The 22,702-nt window shown below is 38.2% G+C and overlaps 1 protein-coding gene and 1 long non-coding RNA gene across 3 annotated transcripts in view; both read right to left on the reverse strand.

The window, feature by feature from the left end:
* The window catches only part of LOC117599091 (uncharacterized), a 319,637-nt gene extending 308,029 nt beyond the window's left edge, over positions 1 to 11,608 (reverse strand). The window contains exon 1 of the long non-coding RNA XR_008303504.1: positions 10,547 to 11,608. This is a non-coding gene — a long non-coding RNA (uncharacterized LOC117599091). The remainder of the gene's footprint in view (positions 1 to 10,546) is intronic.
* Positions 1 to 22,702, reverse strand: part of lsamp (limbic system associated membrane protein) — a 668,261-nt gene that overhangs the window by 631,984 nt on the left and 13,575 nt on the right. The window lies entirely within an intron of this gene.

Raw genomic sequence — 22,702 nt, forward strand, 5'->3', positions numbered from 1 at the left:
CCAGTCAAACTTTTCATCCTATTTTCTAGTTTACTGAATGTGATCATTGAATTTGAAAATCAGAGCAACCTTGACAAACTGGTCTTGAAAGACACTTGCCTGAAAGATGGTAAGAGCAAAACAGCCTCAAAAACAGCCTTGGGCTAATTAACCTGTAGGGTTGGGCAAGCTTGAATAATTCTATATAAAGTCATGTAGACTTTGTCCTTCCATTAAACACCGGGATGCCATTTTATTAAGTATACTAATCTTGGCTAATAAACTGACATCTCAGGAGGACAATATCAAGCCAACTTTACAAAGTGACTAATATAGGGGCCACTACAGTGCCAAAGAACCCTGGCTTGCTGATTTGGCAGCACAGAAAAACACTCAAACTTTTAACCCAAGTCGAATTAGTAGTGTTCACGGACAAACTTAAAGGAAGGATTTACAGAAAGAGCCAAGTGCAGTTCTTACATAGCAAACCCAAGAGCCTAATTTTATTCCGTATTTCACTCTAGTTTCACAGACTTACCAGAGAAGTGCTGCAAAGCCTGGTGCTAAAAAGCAGCACATTACACTTGAGCACACCCGAGACCCGGTCATGATGAGCTCTAGGGACCATTATGGTACTTTTCCCCAGAAACACCTCAATACCTCCTCTTACACCATCTCCGTTCACTGAATGGGATCAGCTAGGAAGGAGTGGTGCTCTCCAAAATCTCTTCCTGATTAGGTTACCTTCCTGAATGGAATCAGAGTTGGTTTTACTAATCAGGTAGGTGTCGGATTGGTGGTGAACTGTGAAGTACTGTTCTCCAGGAACCATGTTGATGGAGTATATAGAGGAGTAATCAAAGCCAGAAGATGATACCACACCATCAAGTGCAGGAGTGATGGTGGTAGTGGAAGGGATTTTATGGTCTGACTGGCTGGGGGTTAAAGGATGGAGAAGGTTATCGAGGAAGGATATCTTCCAGTAATGGTGCAGATGCTTTGGCTACCATCTACCAGACAGAATAAGGGTAAAGGGCCATTGACGGGGTGGAATGGTTCATCCAAATGCATCAATAATTCCATTAAATTAACATCTATACTGTTGTGTACTTCGTTAGTATGCTAATCATGTTGTTTGAGGAAACACTCTCCTCTCACTACATACACCTCCATCTCTCATATGACTCATGTCACACCTCTACAGTATTGCTTTCCTCTGGAGTGCTAATCAGTGTTAGATTGAGCTGGCGTTTCAGTGGACGGGGGGGCTATTACATTCAATTTGTTCATTCATCCAGCAATTAGAGCTGGGTCGAAACACTCCAGACTATTGACACCATAATCACAAGTAAACTAGTTATTACCGAACTGTAACCATATTGGACCAAAATAGAATTTTTTTTTTTATTTATTTACACACAATTGCAAGGTCAGCATTAAATGGTACAGCCTCATTATCAGTCTATCGAGTCTGAATCAAAGTGAATTCATTTGCTGTTTGGTTTGGGTTCACACTGCATATAGTTAAACAAAGCAAAAAGCAAAACAAAAAAAATTGTCTGAGGAGCACGTAGGATTGAAGATGTTCTTGTAAAACTCATTCATTCATTAGTCCAAAATACGCCAATGGAAAAAGATGTGTAGAAATTACAAAAATCACACGAGCACTGAGAATCTGAGAATATGGAACAGTTATAGAAAACTAGTTTAAAACTTTTTTTTTATATGATCCAGCATTTATTTTCTCATGGCATTTGTGCAGTACTACAGCTTTGTCCTTTGGCTCAGTTTAGCTCGCATCTACGAAAAGAAAATAATAAAATGGTGCAACCCAAATCAAAACACATGGCTTGTTTGATTCACTTTCTGCAGGTGAGTCGATTCAGAGTTGATTCAGACCACCTCGCTCACACGCTCTTGGAATGTGATTGCTGCGTTCTCACCTCCCAAAAGAGCCACACTGAGGTGGATAACACACAGCAAACACTCAACACTGCATATGTGAAAGTACCATAAAAGAGTTCCATGTGCAAACTGATCCAAATCCTAATCATCCAATTGCGCAGTTTGTATTTGCCAAAGTTTCTCCGCTTATGAAAGGCACCAAGATGTTGTTGTTCTTCCGGCTGATCCTGTTAGGGGTCACCATGGCAGATCGTTGTTCTGCATATTTGATTTGGCACAGTTTTTACACCGGATGCCCTTCCTGATGCAACCCTCCCCAATTTTTATCCAGGCTTGGGACCGGCACTGGGAGTGCACTGTCTTGTGCAACCCCAGTGGCGGTGAAAGCGCCGAGGCCTAACCACTAGTCCTCCAGGGACCCGATAGGCACCAAGATGAATAACCTGAAATCTAATCAAGCAGCAGGAATGAACCTGAACCACACACATTAGAATGAGAACTCTTCCTGGAAGTAGAATATTGTGTATTACTGTAAACCCGGCTGAATGATGAACACTGCAAAACTTCTGCTTCAGCTCAAAGAGTCCCACAGGAACCGTACTGAGGGTTCTACTCAATTTTTGCTCTATAGGGGTTGGATAACAACCAAGCTGCTATTATTATTACAGCAAAACACTTGTCAGACCTGAAATGGGAAGAGTTTATTCAGTGAACACTCAGGTTACTGTCAGGGGAGAGTTTTAACAGCTCGGGCTGTCGAGGGGTAAAGATGTCTGGATTGAGAAGAAAAGTACCAATTTGTACCAAGTCTGAATGTCACCAGTTACTGTCCATCAGAAATAGGAAAGAAGTGATGTCTTCAGTTTTACTTCCTGCCTTGTTTTTCTAGCTTACCCTGAACGGATACAGATATGTTTTGAGAAGACATTATGTATCTGTGTATAGCTGAACTGACCATGTGACATGCATGATCCAATGGGAGGGAACACAGGTCTTCAAAGGTGGTATAAGTATAAAATTTCCTTATTCAGGTAAAAATGGAAATCTAAGACTGTTTTTAAAAAATGGAAAGCGCAGAATCAATCTTCTTTAAAATCTAAACGTGGATGTTGAGTTTTGCTACATAACCAAAAAAAAAATGTGAGCCAACAGGTTTCTTAAACAATAGATCACCTCAGTGTTCTTGTTACATCCATTAAATGTCCATTTTTATCTGTTTATAGTTCCGTTTACTGTTGTGGAACGTCCTTGAAACAACTTGGTTCCTGTTGTCACTTATGTTATAGCAGCTATAAACAGTCGTTCCCTCACCAGCCTCTCTTTTTTTGGCCTTCTGTAGTTAATAATAATAATAGTTAAAAAAAAAAAAAAAATCAATTACCGAAAAACACACACAAAGCGTAAATTCCTCTGTCCTGAAGATGTCGGAAAACTGTTACAAAGCACTGACACTGGAGACTCCTTCCATAAAACAATAATTACACACTCAGTTTGTGTGTAAACGTCTGCTGTACAAGTCCCTGTGAAGGAAACGTAACAATTCAATCCACTGGTGGACCGGGTAGAGGGGTGCCAATACATTGTGGCGACTACAGTCAGTAATTTTACACCTACTTTATAAAACAGCGACTCACTGAGTCATTTGAAATAAGACACTATCTGTAATCCCCTGCTGCATTCTCATGTTGTATTACAAACCATTAAGGTAATTTCCTTAATGCCTTTAAGTTCAGGAACCATCCACCTCAGAATATATATAACCCATAATTCCCTTTCTAGCTTCTCTTTTATCTAATAAAAAAAAAAAACAGGAATGACTCCATAAATCTCAGTAAAGCAGCGAACTCTAGTCCAAATGGGAATAAGTACATATTTATCAGCAGCCACAGAACCTGAAATCACATCAGTCTGATAAGAAAGCAGGCACATTTTTAAAATTTAATGTCCCCAAAGCAATACATTTTGAACAGCGAGCATAACTAATGACAGATCGGTAAGATTGATCATCCAGTCGCACAATTCGTCTCAGGCGTGTATTGAACAAAGACCTTTGAGAGTACTGAATCCCATCAAGCACAGACACAGGGTTCTGCTAGCACAGAGGCATACAACACACTTCAGTCCCGATTAACAGCCACATATATTGCCAACACGCACTCTGTAAACGTTTTATTTTATTAAAAACATCAGGCCAACCCACACATTTAACTCCTTTAATTAAATTAAAAATAAGTAAGAACACGTTCACATCCAGTGATTTTTAAATGGTTTTTCCTTACAGAGAAAAATCACATAGATGTGATTGTGATCATGTAACCAAAACAAACATGTGATGCAACATTTCATCCCATAATGCTCTGAAAGTAGGCATATGAAAAAAGAATTATTCATTTATAAAAAATGACATCTGAAAAATAAAAAAAAAGTAAATCATCATATGGGGAAAAAAATCCATGTGTAAAAGAAATGAATCACGTTTAAATCTCACATTTAAAAATAAATGAATTGTGTAAAAATAATTTAAAAATAAATTATGTATAAAAATGACATGAAAATAGGAATTATGGGTAAAATTTACATTTAAAAATGAACAAATCACGTTTAAAACTCCCATTTAAAAATTAAAAATCCCATTTAAATCTCACATTTAAAAATAAATGAATCATGTGTAAAAATCATTTAAAAATAAATGAATTATGTATAAAAATGTCATGAAAATAATGAATCGTAAAAATCACATCTAAAAACAAATGAATTGTGTAAAATTCACATTTAACAATAAATGTGAAATGAGGTGAAAATAAATGAAACGTTTAAAAATCACGTGAAAAATGAATCATGAAAAAAAATGGATTTCATTTAGTGTACAAACACAAAAGAGGTGCAATGACAGTGAAAACTTTTATTCTCGTCATTTCTCCAAGCATGTCTCTCTGTATAATCACAAAAGCAGATCAGTGACTACTGTCAAAGAACCTTCCAGTTTCATTGTGCAAATTATGTAAGGAATAAAACACACCATGCCGTGCTGTTACAGGAAAATCATCAGTGATGGAGAGTGTAATGATGGAGTTACTGCACGTCCCCAAATGTTTTATTCCACTTAGACGACAGCAACTGACACTGCTCTGACACTGGAGACTCCTTCCATGAATCTCCTTAAAGAAAACTTCAATGATTTACACTCAGATTATGCAGAGTGCATGCAGAGCGCATAAACTGAGTGTATAATCAACAGCTTCAAATTAATCAACAGCTTCTGACCAATCAGAATCCAGAATTCCGCAGAACTCTGAACGCTCTTTTGAATAAATGGGGAAAAAAAGTGATGTAAAAATGTCATAAAAATTCAAACAGCCTCCAGGGAAATTTCATCTGAGCTTTGGAAAATGGGGGGAAAAAAAATCCATTGAAGGAGATATTCAAAGTGAAATGTGGAAGATTTAGAGCCATTTGAATGTAAATGGAAGGTGACAGACTCGACAGTGAGGAATAAATGACAAGCTCTTTGTGCCTCTGCCTGCATTAAAACTTCACTTTGACAGTTAAAGGAAAGAAGCAAAAGCTCATATCCATCTTTACTCCATCCATATTTATTAAACTCTCTCTCTCTCTCTCTCACTCCCTCTCTCTCTCTGTCTCTCAGATGATGAAGGAGGTGAGATTTATCCTCAGATGCAGATTGGTCTGATCTCCAAATCCCAGTGCCTCCTTCACCCAACTATAACATGCCATAATTACAAACAGCACATTCTTCAAATCTGATAATGAATAAGTATCAGGCAGCGGCCCCGTCTGCCCCGTCTGCCCCGTCTGCCTCCTGGGGCTATTTAAAGTGGGATAAGAATAAATTGCAAAACCCTAAATGCTCAGTGTGTGGCGGATTTTTAATTAAGAGCTGAATCAATTCGCATAATCAACTTTCTGAACTGTTTTATTATTATTATTATTCAACTTTTTATATTACTTATTAGCATTTATTTATTTATTTATTTTTGTTTTTTAATACTACATCTCAGATATTGTAGTAAAAGCACAGAACATACAAAAAAACGTTCAGGGAATTAAAAAAAACAAAAAAAAAAAGTTTTATCCAAAATACTTTGCATGGCTAAGGGTTCTTTACTTCCTAAAAAGGGTCCTAATCAGAACCTTCTCTGAAAAGGTACCCACAAATGAATAAACCACAGAACATCACAGGGTTCTTGATTGATTGATTTAGGATTTTCAACTTTTACCACAAATTGAATCGTAGAATTTGGCTTTCTTGAGTTGTCCATCTGGGGGAACCCTGAAAGGTTCTATGTTGAACTGAATGAGAATGGATTCCCACTAGAACCCTTACTAAGATGCTAAATGAAGATGCCCTTAATTATCCAACAAACCCTTGAAGAACCTTTGAACAGCTTTTATAATACCCGAGTATGTGTGCATGTCTCCAGATTATTGCTCATTATTTTCTTTGGAATATCTAGAGCCTATCAGGAGTTCTTGGTACTTCAAGGTTCAGTGGTTCTATAAGGGTTTATTGGATAATTAATGGCTTCATAGCCCCAAAACCACTTTCTGAAAGGGAAACACTATGTTGTAGGGATAAAGGGGCAGCTCAAGAACCTTTAAGATGTCGAGTGTGGTTTCAGCTCTGTGGTTTCACTTTTTAAAAATAAATAGCTAAAATGGCTCAACAGAGCTCTAAGTGCCTTTCCTGCCTCTGTGTCCTCAAACAGCCAGACGCCACTTTATTATTTGTTGAAGAAAGAAAGCAGTTGCAGAGCCACACTCTTGCTGCACCACACACACTGACTCAGCCACACTACACCCACTGCCTTCTTTTCAACAAAACTAATCCCCATGGAGAGAAATTACGATGTAATTCTCAGACATTAAGCAGTGAATGGATTCACTGGGCTAGGCTAGAGGGTGCGAAACACTCTCACTCCCACTGACCACACAATCCTCGAGTACATTATATCCATAAAAACGTTTCAATCTCTGCCAGGAAATCATACTGGAGTCTCGTCCTCTAACAACTTACCTACAGGCCGTGCGCAATGAATATTATGACCAAAATCCAGTCACAGACCAAAGATACTATCCTGTCCGAGTCCTTCATAGTCACCCTTATTCATAAAGTTTAGTGCAGAGAATGTCATCTGGAAGATTCGAACCCAGCAAAGCATTTCAGCAGATTATGAAACCAAGTATTTGAAAAATACAGTAGTAGACGTGATCAACATTTGTTAAAAAAAAACCTATTTGTTTTTAAAAACAAACCATCTTAGCTTCAATAGCAGATTGTCATTTGCTTCCAATCAGGTACATTTATGTAAATTATTATATTAGCTGATGGAAGCTCACCAACCTGACTTGTTTATTATTAAAACATGGAAAGAATACGGCACAACAGCAACTCTGCTTAGAGGAGGCCATCCACCAAAAGGCCACCAAATGTCAATGACCAGGCAAACAGAAAAGCAACTAAGACGCCATCATTAACACGGAACATGAGGCTACCACCACCATGCTTCTGTGTCTATGCCCATGCCTTGTGTATATGCTAAATCTTTAGAAACTGCTTTTTTGGCCATTCCATGTGACCCTGTACAAGGAAAGCAATGATCTACTTATTCTACCATTCATTTCTGTTCTTCAGGTCTGGCATGATGGCTGGTCATGATATTAATCAATCTATGAATATTTATTTATTTATGTTGAAAGTCCATAATGCTCTACTGACTTCATGGCATGTTTCTTCCAAATACCAACCAAATAAAACCATCAGTGCAAATATAGATCAAATCTAGGGGGTGTGTCACTCTGTGTAATCACCTGGTACAACTGTCACTGATAGGCTGCATGGATCTACAGTCTGAGCTAGAAAGAAAATAACCCCTTAAGCTTCTTTATACTAATATAAATATGTTACTGGTGCTCTTGCACAAAAATCGGTTGCACAAAAATCCAAAATAAGAAGTTTAACAAATAATTGTCAAAAATTAAACTTGACGTCTTTATCATTGAAAAGCAGAGGGGATTTGTCCTACTAGCACATTTTTACCAGACTTCTCTGACCCAACCCCTTTACAACAAGTTTTCAATCATTTGCAAAGGCCTACAGTATATCATCCTTTCTTAATAAAGGATAGAAAAGTAGACCAAAAATCATGAGCACACATTGGACCAGAAGTGAAATCTCCTCTACTGCTGCTTCAAAGGCGTGATCCAGCTTGGTGATTTCCCTCAGCTCCTCTGCTTGTGCATGGCATTTAGCCTGGCAGGACAACAGCAGCTCTTTGGCCAGGCTTTGAAGCCCCTCTATGGTCCACTCTTGTCCTCTGGCTCATGGTGCCATGTCGCCTTCCAGAGCAGGCTGAGATGTGCCAGCGCAGCATGTCTCTCAAAAGCAGGCTAATTAGGGCTACACCAAGCTCGCTTACTTCTCACATATTCACACTTCATTTACACTCCCAAAATGTCCCGCACAATCTTATTGGAACATACTCTTAATTAGCTTGTCTTTTTTTTATTATTATCATTGGACCAGGGTGAAATTGGATCGGACAACAGGACTAGACAGATCATGGGGGGAAGAATTTTTCCAGCATTAAAGAATTAAAACCCACCTTTAAGGAATGATGGTCAACCTTTAATGAACAAGGGAAGGTTTTCAGGAGAGATACACTTGTCCATTTTGGATACAACTGGATACAATTCCAGTATTTTTACATCATAGAAGTAACTAAACCTGTTCTCTTCAAACTTCTGTCACTACTGGGAAAGGTAGGAAAAATAATACAATATGGAGCTTAGGCAGCAGTTCTATCATTTTGAATTTGGTTCCCTGTGACTCATTACTAAGCGCATAGCAATTGTACTCCAATAGTGAAAACAAAAAAATAAATGACAGTTTCAAAATCCAAAAGTGATGATACCGTCCACGATTTCTAGTATGAACAACTGAAATGTGTGTGAATGAGGCAGGATGCGAGTGTATATACTCAGCTTGGGGGTAGATAATATATTTTTTTAAAAAAAAAAGGATTTTAATCAATAATCAAAAAACAATAACGCGGACAAGAGTCGGGAAAACCGGGATCATCATAGAACAGAAACTAAGGCTCAGGACTGCATGATAAAATCTTTGCGAAGATACTAAGACACAACAGCTAATCAAGGACGTAACACAGAACAGACAAACACAGTAGGACAACAAGCAAAACAAATGCATTTGGCCAAACAAACAAAAGCACACAGAGAACAACAAACAAGCGCCTCAGAGTAGAGTGTTTTGTTTTATCAAATAAAATGTGTATCTTTTAGAGCCAAGCCAATCAGTGTACTATATAATTATCAGTAAATTTTAAATACATGGAAAATCATATTAAACATATAATATCATACTAATCATATTAAATGTCGACTAATAGACATAATTCAATAGAGAAAGAGAATAGTCATTAATTACCATGCAAGTCTTTACACATTTTGCATTTTTGTTAGCAGCTTTAGGCACAAACGGCTCCACAGTGGCAGTCGGTCACTACCTTCTGATCAGCAGCCTAGAAAAATACCCACCGTACTCTCACTGCTCACGCGACCGATCCCATAAGCACAAAGATGACCTGAATATTTATGCATGATAAAGCTAAAGCTAAAGCTAAACTCTCCTTCTCTCAAACATCTCAAACATCTCGGGAATCAGCGACCCATTTACACAAGGAAAGTTTAAAGCTCTCCAAGAAGTCAGCGCTAAACCGGTCGGAGGAATGATCTGATATACGTCAATCCGCCAACCTGACTGTGGCTCGATTCTAACATATTTATCTCGTTATTAATTTGTAAAAAGACTTCGTGATTGGGTTTGACTGACTGGAGTAAATCTAGTTTTAGTTCGCTGGAACACGTTTTCCGAACACGAGCCGGTCCAAATCATGTTAGAAAAATGAAAACGAAGTTTCAGCCAAAGTCAACTTGGTAAATCTACACTGATGCAAACTCAATACTGTCACACGCATCAAATAATCTTTCAATGCTGGGTGTGATGTGCAATTTTCTAACGGTTTAAAGGTATAAATTAATGCACTCACTCTTAAAACTCGCAGCTTTAAGAGTTCTGTGCGTTCTGGATAAAACCTTGAAGAGTTTAAGAGCAAAAAATGGACACCGAATGACTGCCAGGTTTCAGATTATGTTCTTTGCGCTAAGACTATAAATTATGGATTTCTGCCCAAGCATAAACACATTTCCATGGATGGGACATGTTTCTTTACTTTCATCCTCACTTTTTTATATCTTTGGCAGTTTCTATCCGTCAGAGAGGTCACCATGAGCCCTCAGCTCCATCCTCTTCCATCACTGTAATGGCAGGGTAGTGGTTTCACGCAGAGAAGCCCGATTGCAGAATAAATACAGGATGACGCACACTCGATGGTCATGCTAGCAGAAAGTCTACAATCTCCACCACTGTGACGATATCAGAAGTTCCCCTTAGTGTTTATATGTTCTGTGTTTGTTTGGTTTCTATCATTTGTATAAATGTTTGTTGGCTTGAAAATGATTGTGGTTATTTCTTCTAGGCTAAGGTGCACATTAGACTGAAGAAAAGACACCAAGAGTTTTCTTTGTGTTTTATTTAGAATTTAGATCAATTCCCTTTTCTTACCTTTTGTCTCTGGGTGGTTCATGGCTGCAGCATGGTTCCAGGGGTGGGGTTTAAGAGGATATGCGGCCTTCCTGTTCCCCATTTTATGCTATCCTGAAGAATTATGGGTAGTGTAGGCCTAGTCTATCAAGCCTGTGTGAATTATTTTGTGTTTATTTTGAATATAGTTTATGAAGATGTATTTTTTTTATTACTTCTGGTATTTGTTTTTTGGTAATATTAATGTTAAAATTTATTTTGAATTTTCGTGCCAACTGTTAAGTTTATTTTTGTATTTCTTTGTGTATATATGATTTCCATTCCCCTATGCATGTGAATTGGTTTGAGCCCTGAGATAGAAAGGGTGCATTTTGTCTGTTTGAAGGCAGTTCTGGAGAAGCACCTCCATGAGGAAGCTCAGAGCTGGTGTCCCTGTTTAATGCTTTGTTTTGCTTTGTTTTGCTTTGTGAATGCAAGTTTTGGAGTCAATAAATCATTTATATTGATTGCAAGCAGTGTCTCATGCCTTTTACTCTGGTCATGTCCCACATTCTCAACCACCTTCTCGGGACAATGCAGAAGCTCAGTACAAAACATTTTTTTTTCTAGATTAAGGTGTTACTGCAGCTCAGAAACATGGCTAAATTATTATTGGAGACATCTGAAGACATATGGAGATATATGGAGAAAGAACTCAGAGGGGAAAAAAGCATCCCTAATGGTTTCCATCAGAAATTGGCTTATTTGCTTCCATTAGATTAAAAAAAATTGGGAAAAATTAGGGATTTTTTGGTTACCACCAGAATCCAAAGGGTGGATGTTTAGCATCAGAATAAAATCAGATAAACCAGAATTACTAGAGACAACACATTCCATTAATTACCATTCTAGACCACCAAATACACATTAAAACCCTTTAGGATGCACTGGAAATCTCTATTGGTTTCCACTAGAATTTTTTTTTTATGACAGTATACCAATATTAACTATAGCAAGCTAGTTAAAAACCTTGGCTACTTGTAGCTAGCTTGTAAAGAATGTCAGCTAGCTACTAATGGAACATCGGATGCATGGATTGTGATTGGTCAGAAGGTGTTGATTCACTTTTTCTAACAGCAGCTCTGAGAGTAGTGCAGCTACAAATCACAGGTTTATATTAACACGCTTGCTCTTATACGTTATTGTTTCTATAGTAACAGTTTGTTCACAGTGACTCATGCTCCATATAAATGGATTCTTTTTTTTTTTAAAAAAAAAAAAAAACATGATTGTTCACGTTGATACAATGACGTTTTCAATAAGCTGCATTTATTTACCATTTATGGAAGGAGTCTCCAGTGTCAGCACTTTGTAACATTCAAAGGTAAAGCTGTAACATGTTTTTTTTTTTTCTGACATCATCGGGACAGAGGATTTTACGCTTTTGCAGTTTCTCAGTAACATGACAAGCTGTATTTTTTTTTTCGGAACATAAGAATGATGTCGGTCATATTTGTGACCCAATTATTTTGCTTAAACACTCATTTGAGCAGCATATTTTCTTGTGTGCTTGCAGCAGCGTCTCTATCAGAGCGATGGTAAAATAAAAATAACGGCCCAGTGCTTTGCTCATCCATAAAACATGACTTGCTGTGTGTGGGATAGGGCTGTCTGTCTGCGTTAGTGTAAAGGAGAACGGGGACAGTCTGATGGATCGCGGAGAATATTAAACAACGTCACTGCTTTGAGGAACACTATAATACAGACCCGCTTACGGAGAAACGTTTACTGTGAGCTTGTTAATCAGAACAGATTTTAACATCATGCTTTTGCTGCAAAAAGCCTGAAAAACGTGATGCTGTCAATAAAAATTTTTAATAACAGCCAAAAAATAAAAAAACACAAGAACAAGCAAGAAATAAGGAGAACTATGTGCCATCATGAACATTCTGATATTATTATTATTTTTTTTAGTTAAACATCTCTCATTTGTTAATATATCATTTAAAAGTGAACGTTTAAAAATTCTATGTACAAAAAATACCATAAAAAAAAGTGTTTCCCTATCAGAGAGGATCAGAAAGTAGAACCCTTTTTGGAGGCATAGAACACTTAATTGTGCAATGATCCCTTGAAGAACCCTTTTTTCTAAGTGTGTACCAAGTACTGAGAAGCTAGAATCCCTAGAAAAAAAAGGTTCTTCAAGGGTTCTTTAAGTGAACCCTTGAAGAACCTTCTTTTTCTAGGGATTCTAGCTTCTCAGTCCTGTAGGTGAGTCGATTCAGAGTCGAATCACTTTCTCACTAGCGTTCACTTGGAAGCGAATTGAGACGGAAGTGAGACGGTCGCTCGGAAGTGTGATTGCTGTGGTGGAGAACATACCAAGGTGGAGAACATACCAGGGTTCTAACCAGTGCGTATATGAAAGCTCCTTCAGATAAGCAAGAGGAGAATATAAATATCCCGAAAGAGAATCAAATGAGTGGCACACAGCCTGGAAACACCCCCAGGATCCACACAGCGTTCTGTTCTGTTCTCTACACACTCAGATGATAATCAGAAAGAAAGAGAGAGAGAGAGAGAGAGAGAGAGTGAAGCTTATTGCTGAGGGAGTCATGTTTGAACAGTATGAAGGTCCTGAATGTCTAAACAGTAACACAGAGCCTTTCAGTCGCATACAGTGACTTATTCATTTAGCTTTCGAGATGTCTGACGGGAGAAACAGAGATGTGTGTGATAAGGAGAAAGTGAATGAGAATGTTTCATTATTTATTGTTCAAGTCGGATAAAAAGAGCGAGACAGAGACTGGAGCTTTAATTACACGCAAGAAAAGCAATAGTCCAATAACATTTAGCCTTTTTATAATCTTTTTTTACATTATAAAGTCTTGCTTGACGCTCCAAAAAATAAAAATTAAAAAAAACGCAGCATGTCATGTTATTGTTTTGTCCCGAAGATGTCTGAAAGTGTAAAGTTACAGCTTCGCCTCTGACACTGGAGACTCCTTCCATGCTCAGTGTTTTGAATCTGTGTACGCGGAGCGTCACCTTGTGCCCAGTCAGATTTGAGAATTAAGCAGTGCTGTCGTAATGTCTCCTTGCTTACACTTATGTTTGTCCCTCCATTGAGGCAGAATCTCATTTTTATAAGATCCTCCACTGCAAGCTCTTAAGCCAGTTTAGCTTCGCTTCACTGCACCAATCGATTATTACGCCTGCTTAGCTTTTAACTTGGCTCCCGGGCGCACTATATACGTGATTAATGATAAATGTGCACAAGATCTGATAGGATCATCTGACCTCTCATTTACAACATGCTGTGGATCTTATCTGCACAGACCCAGTAAAGCAGCGCTGCACCTACACGCCATGTTCAGTGTTTACCGCTCTTTGTCCAGCAGGATGATAGATATATATTTCCCCCTGTGATACAGAGACAGCAGACCCCTAATCTGGAAGTTAAATGTTGACGTTTGCACTATAGACATGCCAAAAGAGCGAAAAAAAAAGAAGTAGTATAAGCGACATTATATACCAGGCTTTTTTTTTTTTATTTCAGAGACCTCCCCCTGGTGGAATCGGGTTCAGTTCTCTGTTGCTTCCTGAGTTAAAGCCTTTGCTATGTCAACATACAATGTACAACAATATAAAATGACAAACAAGCCATTATATACTGTCAAAAGTAATGCTAATATGATTTTTTTTTAATGTTAGTGCCATGCTATTGGTAGTTTACCTTCCTGTAACTTTATCATAACTACTAAGGTAGAATGCATCCCAAAAAAAGGCACTAACCAATGACTGAATTATTATAACTTCTGGAATAGCACACTTAGAGTAAATACAGTAACAGATCGTTAAACTATCGTAAATGCTAGAGTAGCATGCCTCCTGTAAATAGAGTATCTGCTGGAAAAGCACAGCTTCAGGAACTACAGTAACAATTTGGTAACTGATAGAGTAGCAGACCTATCAGGAACACAGCAACAAATCTGTAAAATAACTTAATTGTTGAAGGCCAAACTACAGGAACTGCTTAATAAATGGGTTAAAAACCCTAACTCTTAGAGTAAAACGTCACACAGAACATCATACAGAAGGAAAACCTTAACAAAAAATCTTTATTATAAATACAAAATGGAGTAGCACACCTACAGTAAGTATAGAAACAAATACATCAACTACTAGAGAGGAATTTGTACCATAAAAACATGGCCAAAACAAATGACCAAACTACTCTTTGGGTTGCCATGAATACAGTAACAAGACAGTAAATTACCGTAACTGCTGGAGTAGAATGCCGAAAAGCATAAAGCTGATAAACTGATGTGACACTGTAAAAATTCTTCAATAAATACAGTAACGAATTCCTAAAATACGGTAACTGCTTAAGTAGAATATACAACATTAATAAAGTAACAAATGAGTAAATTACCGTAGATGCTGGTGTAGCAGGACTACCGTAAATACAATAACAATCAGCCTTTTACGGGCAAAAACAACAAAATACACTGTTGCAGTGTGTGAGGTTTCAGCACATGGGGAGACATGTCAAGAAACATGTCTTATAGTCATGAATAAGTGATAAACAGAACAGACCTCTATACACAAAAACTGCTTACCATGAGAAGAACCTTCAAGGACCTTCTCAGAGTCGTGTGCAGCATCAGAGACAAATATGTCCAGCTTCTGTTATGTCGCATTTCTGATGTTTTTTTGTGACGTTACTATGCCACAGCCATCTAACATGTTCAGTTTTAATGGTGTTAAAAGACTTAAATTAATGTCAAATGTGCATCATTTTACCCATTTATACCTGCGTAATCATTACGAGGCAGCAGCTAATGGTGTGACCTTCACCTGATTCAACTTCAAGCATTTACAAATTCTTGTGCTGTTTTCTGTTTCTCACTTTTCCTAAGGAAAGAACAGCATTATTTTTCAATCCAGTAATAGAAATAGTGATGTTGTTGGAACACAGGGGCAGGCAGGTTGATGCAATTGCAAAGTTTATTCAAGGAAAGCAACACAAATCCAAACAAGCAAAGCTGACAGTACAGTGCAGGTCAAAAACAGAGCACAGAGTGACGAAGAAAAAAAAAAAAAAAAAGTGAGGGGAAAAAAAAAACAAGACTTCTCAATATTAGTCACCAGTTGAGTCTGAATCATAGTGTAATTAGTTCTTTTGGTTTATTTGCTATTTTGTTTGGTTTCGTTTCACACTAAGTGTGCACAGAAATCACACAACAAGGAGCCGGCGCTAAATAAATGATTAGTGCCATGTCAGCGTAGGTGCCTCTGATGAATTAAATTTCCCATCAGCCCCAGGTAATGTCATGAACCTGTTTCATGTTTCCCCTGATTAGCACCACTATATAAACTCTGAGTTTTCAGCATGTAGTCGCTTTTGTGGTCATGTGTAATATGTTGTGTGGGTTTTATACCACCGTGCTCTAGTGCTTGTTTTGCACTTTGTTTTGTGTGTGATTCTTGTTTTGACTTTGTATCTGACAATTAGATAATTACATAAATAACTAGTTTAAAACATTTTGTGTGTCGCATTTATCATTTATATTAATTTTTTTTTTTTTGCTTGTTTTGTTGGTCCAGATCACAATATTGGAAAAGCTACAAATATTGTATATCTTTTAAACATTTAAAGCTGCGTGTAAATGTTTTCGTGGCCAAACTGAACCACAAATTCTTGCCAGATTTAAGAAAGATTCGCTAACACTGGCTACGTTTACATGCACATCAAATTCCGTTTAAGGTCTATATTCAAGTTGCAACCATATTCCGAATACGATGTTTATATGCGTACAGGCGTCTGAATATTCCCATATATATGGTTGTTGTAAGTACCTTGCCTAGCCTAGCCTAGCCTACCTAGCCTACAGAATATGGGAATATTCCTATATATATATTGTTGTTGTAAATACCTAGCCTACAGATGAGCATCTGTTAGCACCCACAATTACTTGCGGACTGAGCATGTGCATATATCTCCTTTCAGTGGATTTTCTGAATAAGACGTGTAACAAATCTTGAAGAATCCTGAAGAATATTGTCTTAATCTGAATCAGGCAATCGGATTGCGGTGTTTACATGGCCAAATTCCGATTAATATTGGAATATTGATGTGCATGTAAACGTAGCCACTGACGTTCTTTGTACTGACATGTTCACAACATCAGCCATTCTCATTTAACATTTAGCCACACCCACAAAGCTCCATAAAAGGCAAAGAGCTGAAAATAACAAAATGATCACTAATGGGTGAAGGCTGAATCTTCCAGTAATGCAGCTCATCCATTGCAGTGTGTCAGCTACCAGACACACACTAACTCCTCCTGCTCCTCCTTCACCTCCTCCTCCTCCTTTTATGGGGTGCTGTTACTTTTGTAGTAGATTGAAATATTCATCTTAGCTTATAATTTACGATCAGGTCATCAACACAAATGTTCATTAAATTGGTGTGTAATTGGAATAAATAAGTGATTTAAAAACATGACAGTGTAATCTGTACATACTATAAAATCGCAGCAACTCATCGACAATTACGCAATTTATACAAAACGTAGGATAAGAACATTTCTGCCAACTAGCTGGATTTTCATGATTCTTGGGTAAATGCTTCTGCGAACGATAAATGTATGATTAAATTTGTTCGCATCTAGGCTCATTGGTAAAATGGTCAAACCATTTTTTTATGGACAATGACATTCATACACAGCTTACAGTATTTCCCAGAAGACCTTCTTTCTGTTTTCTTTTCCTTACACGTAACTTTTCCACGCAGTTATAATTATTTGTAGAACACCAACCGGGTCTCCTGGGGATTCTGAAAAGATGGAGGTGGGCTACCAATTTGACTTCCTGAGCACTTTTGTTCCATTATTATGTCACGTTTTGTGATATTTACTTTCTATTAGCTGTAAGCATTCCTGCTTGAAGGTTTCAGATTGTAATCTCCAGAATAGATGTTTGGTTTGCTTTTACATCCAGCACGGCTCTTTGTTGTCTTTTGCTTTTAAGAATCATTTAAACGCTGAAGTCGAAGTAAACAAAGGAATCGGGGTGACCCTCATTTTGGTCTTTCATTTTCAAGTGTCAGGACGGCTCTTGGAAATCACATCTGTGCATAATGTGTTACAAAAACACACTCCTCTTGAGAAAGTGTCAGAAAACGCCATTACCAGTCACATCACTGCTCCAATCACGGAAAGGAGAGCGCAGATGAGCGCTCGCGTGAGAGGGGTGACCCGATCCTCGCTCGACTCATCTCGAATTGACATGAATATGTAAATCGTGCCTGAGAAAATGAAATGCAAATAGACTGGCACAACAGACAAGTGCAACTGATGGGAGGGTTCAAATTTTGTTTCGATGTGATTTGTGAATCTCGGCAGCTGTCTGGAATGTTAAACATGAACAGTGCTGCAGCAGCTTGTAAATGATTATGGACGTCTAAGGCGAGTGGAAGAATAACCCAAAGCGCTGTTGAGGTTCTTGACAGTAGTTTCGGATGTAACATGAATGACAGGTTTTTATTAATGCAATCATTCTAGTACGTTATCGTTTCTATAGCAACAGCTCATTTATGGGGACTTGTACGCTGGACGATAGCTTCCGCGCCTGATGTGGAGCACACCGCGGTTAGGTTGAAGAGAACGCCAGACCACTGAGACTTGGCTCTCTGGATCACTCCTAAAAAATGCTTTCACACTTCACCAATTGTACCAAACTCCAGAAGCCTGAAAGTGTGAAATGACCTCAGACGGCAAATAGAATGAAAACTTTAAATCACATTGTATATTGGCAGACTGTTGCCCACTGGGAGTCCATCATGACAAATGATGACACTGTGCAATGCAGTTTGGGAATCATGGATGAAATGGTCACAATTTAATGCACTAATTACAATAAAATTCCACAAAGTGGCTATTCCGAATGGCGTAATTTCCATTCTGTATGGTTCACTAGGCAGTCTACTGTGCATGCTTTAAAACAAATGGTTTCCAATCAGCCCATAGTGCATGTTGTATTTGTCATTATTTCTCTTTTTCCTTTTGCAGAGGGATGAAACCGTGATTATTAGGATGCATCCAGATTCTCCTGGAACAGCATGTAGTGTTCCCAGGTGGCCGTCCAGTGTGTGTCTCCAGGGATGCTGCATACCCGCTGCGAATGCACCTGCAACCCTCGTTTGGAAATGTTCACCTCATCACTGTGTCTAAAATGTGTTTTTTTTCTGTAGACACAGGAAACTATTTCAAATTCATGGGCTTTGTAAAAAAAACAATCTAAAAATGGATTTGAGCACCATCAGAAAGCTGTAATTCCAAAATCCTAAGAGCAAATCTTCCCAACGACTGTGTGTGCCTCGGCATCTCGGTATAAATAACCTGACAAAAAAATTTCGAAAAAGCTGTGAAGTCACAGGCACTAAACCTTGGCGTTTCTGTCAACGTAATTAATGCAAGATTAGAAAAATCAACACCGAGGTTATTAAAAACACGCACATTGGCTGAGTGAATTATTTACCTTTAATCACAGAGCTGACGCTTTTATCCAGGGCAATTTAGAAGAAAAGCAGTTCTGACAGAGCTGACAGCTATACAAGCGATAACGGACCGAAAACGCTAATCACAAGCAAGCAGTCAAGCAAGAGGACGGACTCGAGGGCTGAATAAAAAGAACGTGGATGAATAATACTACTGCACAATTTTAGAAATAAATTAATTAATCATCTAGTAAGTACTGCTAATTTTTTAAAAACACATGTAAATTAACAGTGAATAAAATAAGTAAAAAATCTTTTAAAAAATGAAAATAAAATACAAAAATGTGTAAAAAGGTGTAAATTTTACAATATTTTTTAAAATAATGAATAAATAAATAAATAAATAAATAAATAAAATTCAATATGGTTTAATGACTGAATAAATATACGGTGGTTAACAAAAAAAAAAAAAAAAAAAAAACAGATTTTGTAACCCACGATAATTGTGGTGTTGATTTGGGTGTATTTTTTGGTGTCATTATTTTACTGAAAAATCAATCTACGAAAAATCAAAGTCTTAACCTCCTGGCAGAGGCAACCAATACATTAGTGAAGTTACATCAGGTGCACTGGATACATAAAATCCTGTAAAAAAAAAAAATTATAGTTTCTTGTTCACGATTACAAACAGCAGCTGGCATTTAAACTCTTTTGAAAATGAAAAACACAATCCGATCGCAATGCCTTCTGGGTAAATTTGTTCTCGCTACTGACATCTCCAGTCGTGTTGACTTATCCCTCGAGCCTCCAAGCGCTTGTATAACAAATGTCACTAGAGCTAATAAAGTATGAGAACAGGCCTTAAGATGGCGATGGGGATTCCCCACAAGAGCGAGAGAAACTTGAGGGCAAGTCGACGAGGGCGTGTTAGAAGCAGTATTGGAACACAGCCCGGGATCGCTGTAGGACAACTCCATAGAGAGCTGAACTTGAGCAGTCAGCGTTATTCATATGTGACCTTCTCAAGCAGTGCAAGTGTTTCACAGACACACACACTCGCTCGAGTCTTTACTCAGCACAGCAAAAGTCACATCGACAAGTTTAGCATATGTTTCGCTAATGTATTTTGTATTAGGTGTAATATATAGCTATATACTGTACATATACAGGATGTTGTATTTACACTTCATTGAGAATCTGGTTCTATACTTTTGAAACAAACCTTACTTCCATATAAACGCCACTCTCCGTGACATCATCATCACTCTCCCAGGCTCCCTGTCACCTCTGAATCATCTGCAGCTTAGCAGCTTGTTAGCTCTCAGGCCAAATGCCTGTTGCAAGCCGAGGTAATGAATGCGAATGTGAATATGGTCGCATAGTAATGCTAATAAGATGTGTCAGGTTCTCGTTTGCCTAACACTATTGCATCACACGCTCTCCTAACACCTACGTACGGTGCTGAAGGTGTGGGAACATGAGATAGAGCTGATGGAGTAAAAAGTTACAACTTTCTCCACAGTTGCATCACGCAGTTCCACAGAAGGAACTCAGACATTATGGAAAAGTTACATAACTGCTTATTATGGTGGACAAACAACAGCACGAAGTGTATTCAACATCTGAAAAAGTCTAACGCTGCAGATTACTGTGCATTTACAGATGTTTTTTTCAAGGAAGCTTGTACGTAACATCTGTTTCACAATCACTAACAAGGTCTCAATTATATATGTGTAAAAAGTTGCATGAGAACTCTTGTATGTAAAGTTATGAACAGTTAATATTGTTCTGGTTTATATTGTTCTTGTGAAAACACAATCTACAGTCTGAATTTGAGGGTTTTTTTAGTCATTTAAGTCCATTCTGTTAAATGAGTCGTTCAGATTTATTCAACTGCACAGTTTTCCCAAAGGTGCAGACAAAAAACAGGGTAAGAATAGCTAATAATCATTACTATTTTGTGTTCTATTAGTATACGATTGATTGGACGTGTTTAGAAGAATGACAGAGAAGGTCAGAACCAAAAGATTCACTGATTCAAACGATCAGCTGAAGAACAGAGGACCAAATCAAACACTCACAGAATGACAGAGGAGCGAATCTCCGTCCTGACCAAAAGATTCACTGATTCAAACGTTGATCAACTGAAGAACAGAGGACCAAATCAAACACTCACCCGCAGAATGACAGAGGAGCGAACCTCCGTCCTGACCAAAAGATTCACTGATTCAAACACTGACCTGCTGAATAGGCAGAAAAGAATTGAATCTCAGTCACGTCTGAAAAGATTCACTGATTCAAACACTGACTCACTGAACAAAAGTCAATAATGACTGAATGATTTGCTGATTCAGACCCTGACCAGCTGGACGAAAGACAAATGAATCTTGATCACGACTGAAAGATTTGCTGATTCAAGCCTTGAACAGATAAACAACAAAGGACCCAAACAAAAATTGAGCCAGCAAACAGGAGAGGAGTGAATCACTGTCATGACTGAAAGATTCACTGATTTCAAACACTGACTCACTGAATGAGAGAGGAGCAAATCTCAGTCTTGACTGAAAGATTCGCAACACAGGACCGAATCAAACACTGAGCCACTGAAAATAAAAGGAGTGAATCTTGGACAAGACTGAAAGATTCGCTGATTCAAAAAGCGACTCACTGAAAGAGAGAAGAGGGAATCTGTCATGACTGAAAGATTCGCTGATTCAAACAATGACTCACTAAAAACAACACAGGAATGAATCAAACACAGACCTACTGAGCATGAGACGAGTGAATCTCAGTCATGACTGAAAAAATTAGCTGGTTCAAACAATGATCCACTGAACAACATGGGACCGAATCAATCCCTGAACCGCTGAATGAAAGAAGAGCGAATCTTGGCTAAAGATATGACTAAAAGATTCACTGATCCAAACACTAACCCACTGGGCAACAAAGCACTGAATCAAGCATCAAGCATGATCTACAGAATGAGACAGGGGCGAATCTTGGTTATGACTCCAAGATACCTGATGGATGCATGTGAGAGAAATGAATCTTGGTCACGTTAAAAATGATTCACTGATTCAAATGGCGTAAATACGTCTTATATAACATAAGTCGAATCTGTTTGATATTCATAGATCAAGCCTACTTGCTGATGCTAGAGTCTATCAGTTATTCTATCACAACATCCATATCATAGCATGACGTTGGTTGTGCAGTTATCAGAACGTGAACCGAGCGACTGAATATTTTAATCAGTGATCTCTCATTCCTTCACTTCAGCCTTAGACGGGTTCTTGTACTCGCACCGACCCAGACGAAAAACAAGTGAAAGTTCACATTTTGCACGTCCTGTCTTGAGTTCTTTCCAAAGGCAGATAAAGGACGATCTTTACACTCCAAAGAGCACCGCAATTGCCTTGAACCCTGTTCAGCTGGCACGCAGGATTCCTTCATTGCCAGCGCAGAGGCGTACACATTCTCTAAAAGGTTCCGGCTGAATCCGGAGCTCGGTGCCTCCAAGGAAAATACTGGTCATGCAGCATGAGTTGATTGTTTCGGGATTTACGCACGCTTCGGTCTGTCATGGTTTAATGACTGAATATAAAAGCCAGTGAGTTTTAATTGAAATTATTCAAATTACGCTCTCGATTGCCAAAAACAGCTCCAACATCAGTATGAGACATCCGCTGTGGTGT

The sequence above is a fragment of the Pangasianodon hypophthalmus genome, chromosome 14, assembly GCF_027358585.1.
Source record: "Pangasianodon hypophthalmus isolate fPanHyp1 chromosome 14, fPanHyp1.pri, whole genome shotgun sequence".
In the NCBI taxonomy this organism is placed as follows: Eukaryota; Metazoa; Chordata; class Actinopteri; order Siluriformes; family Pangasiidae; genus Pangasianodon; species Pangasianodon hypophthalmus.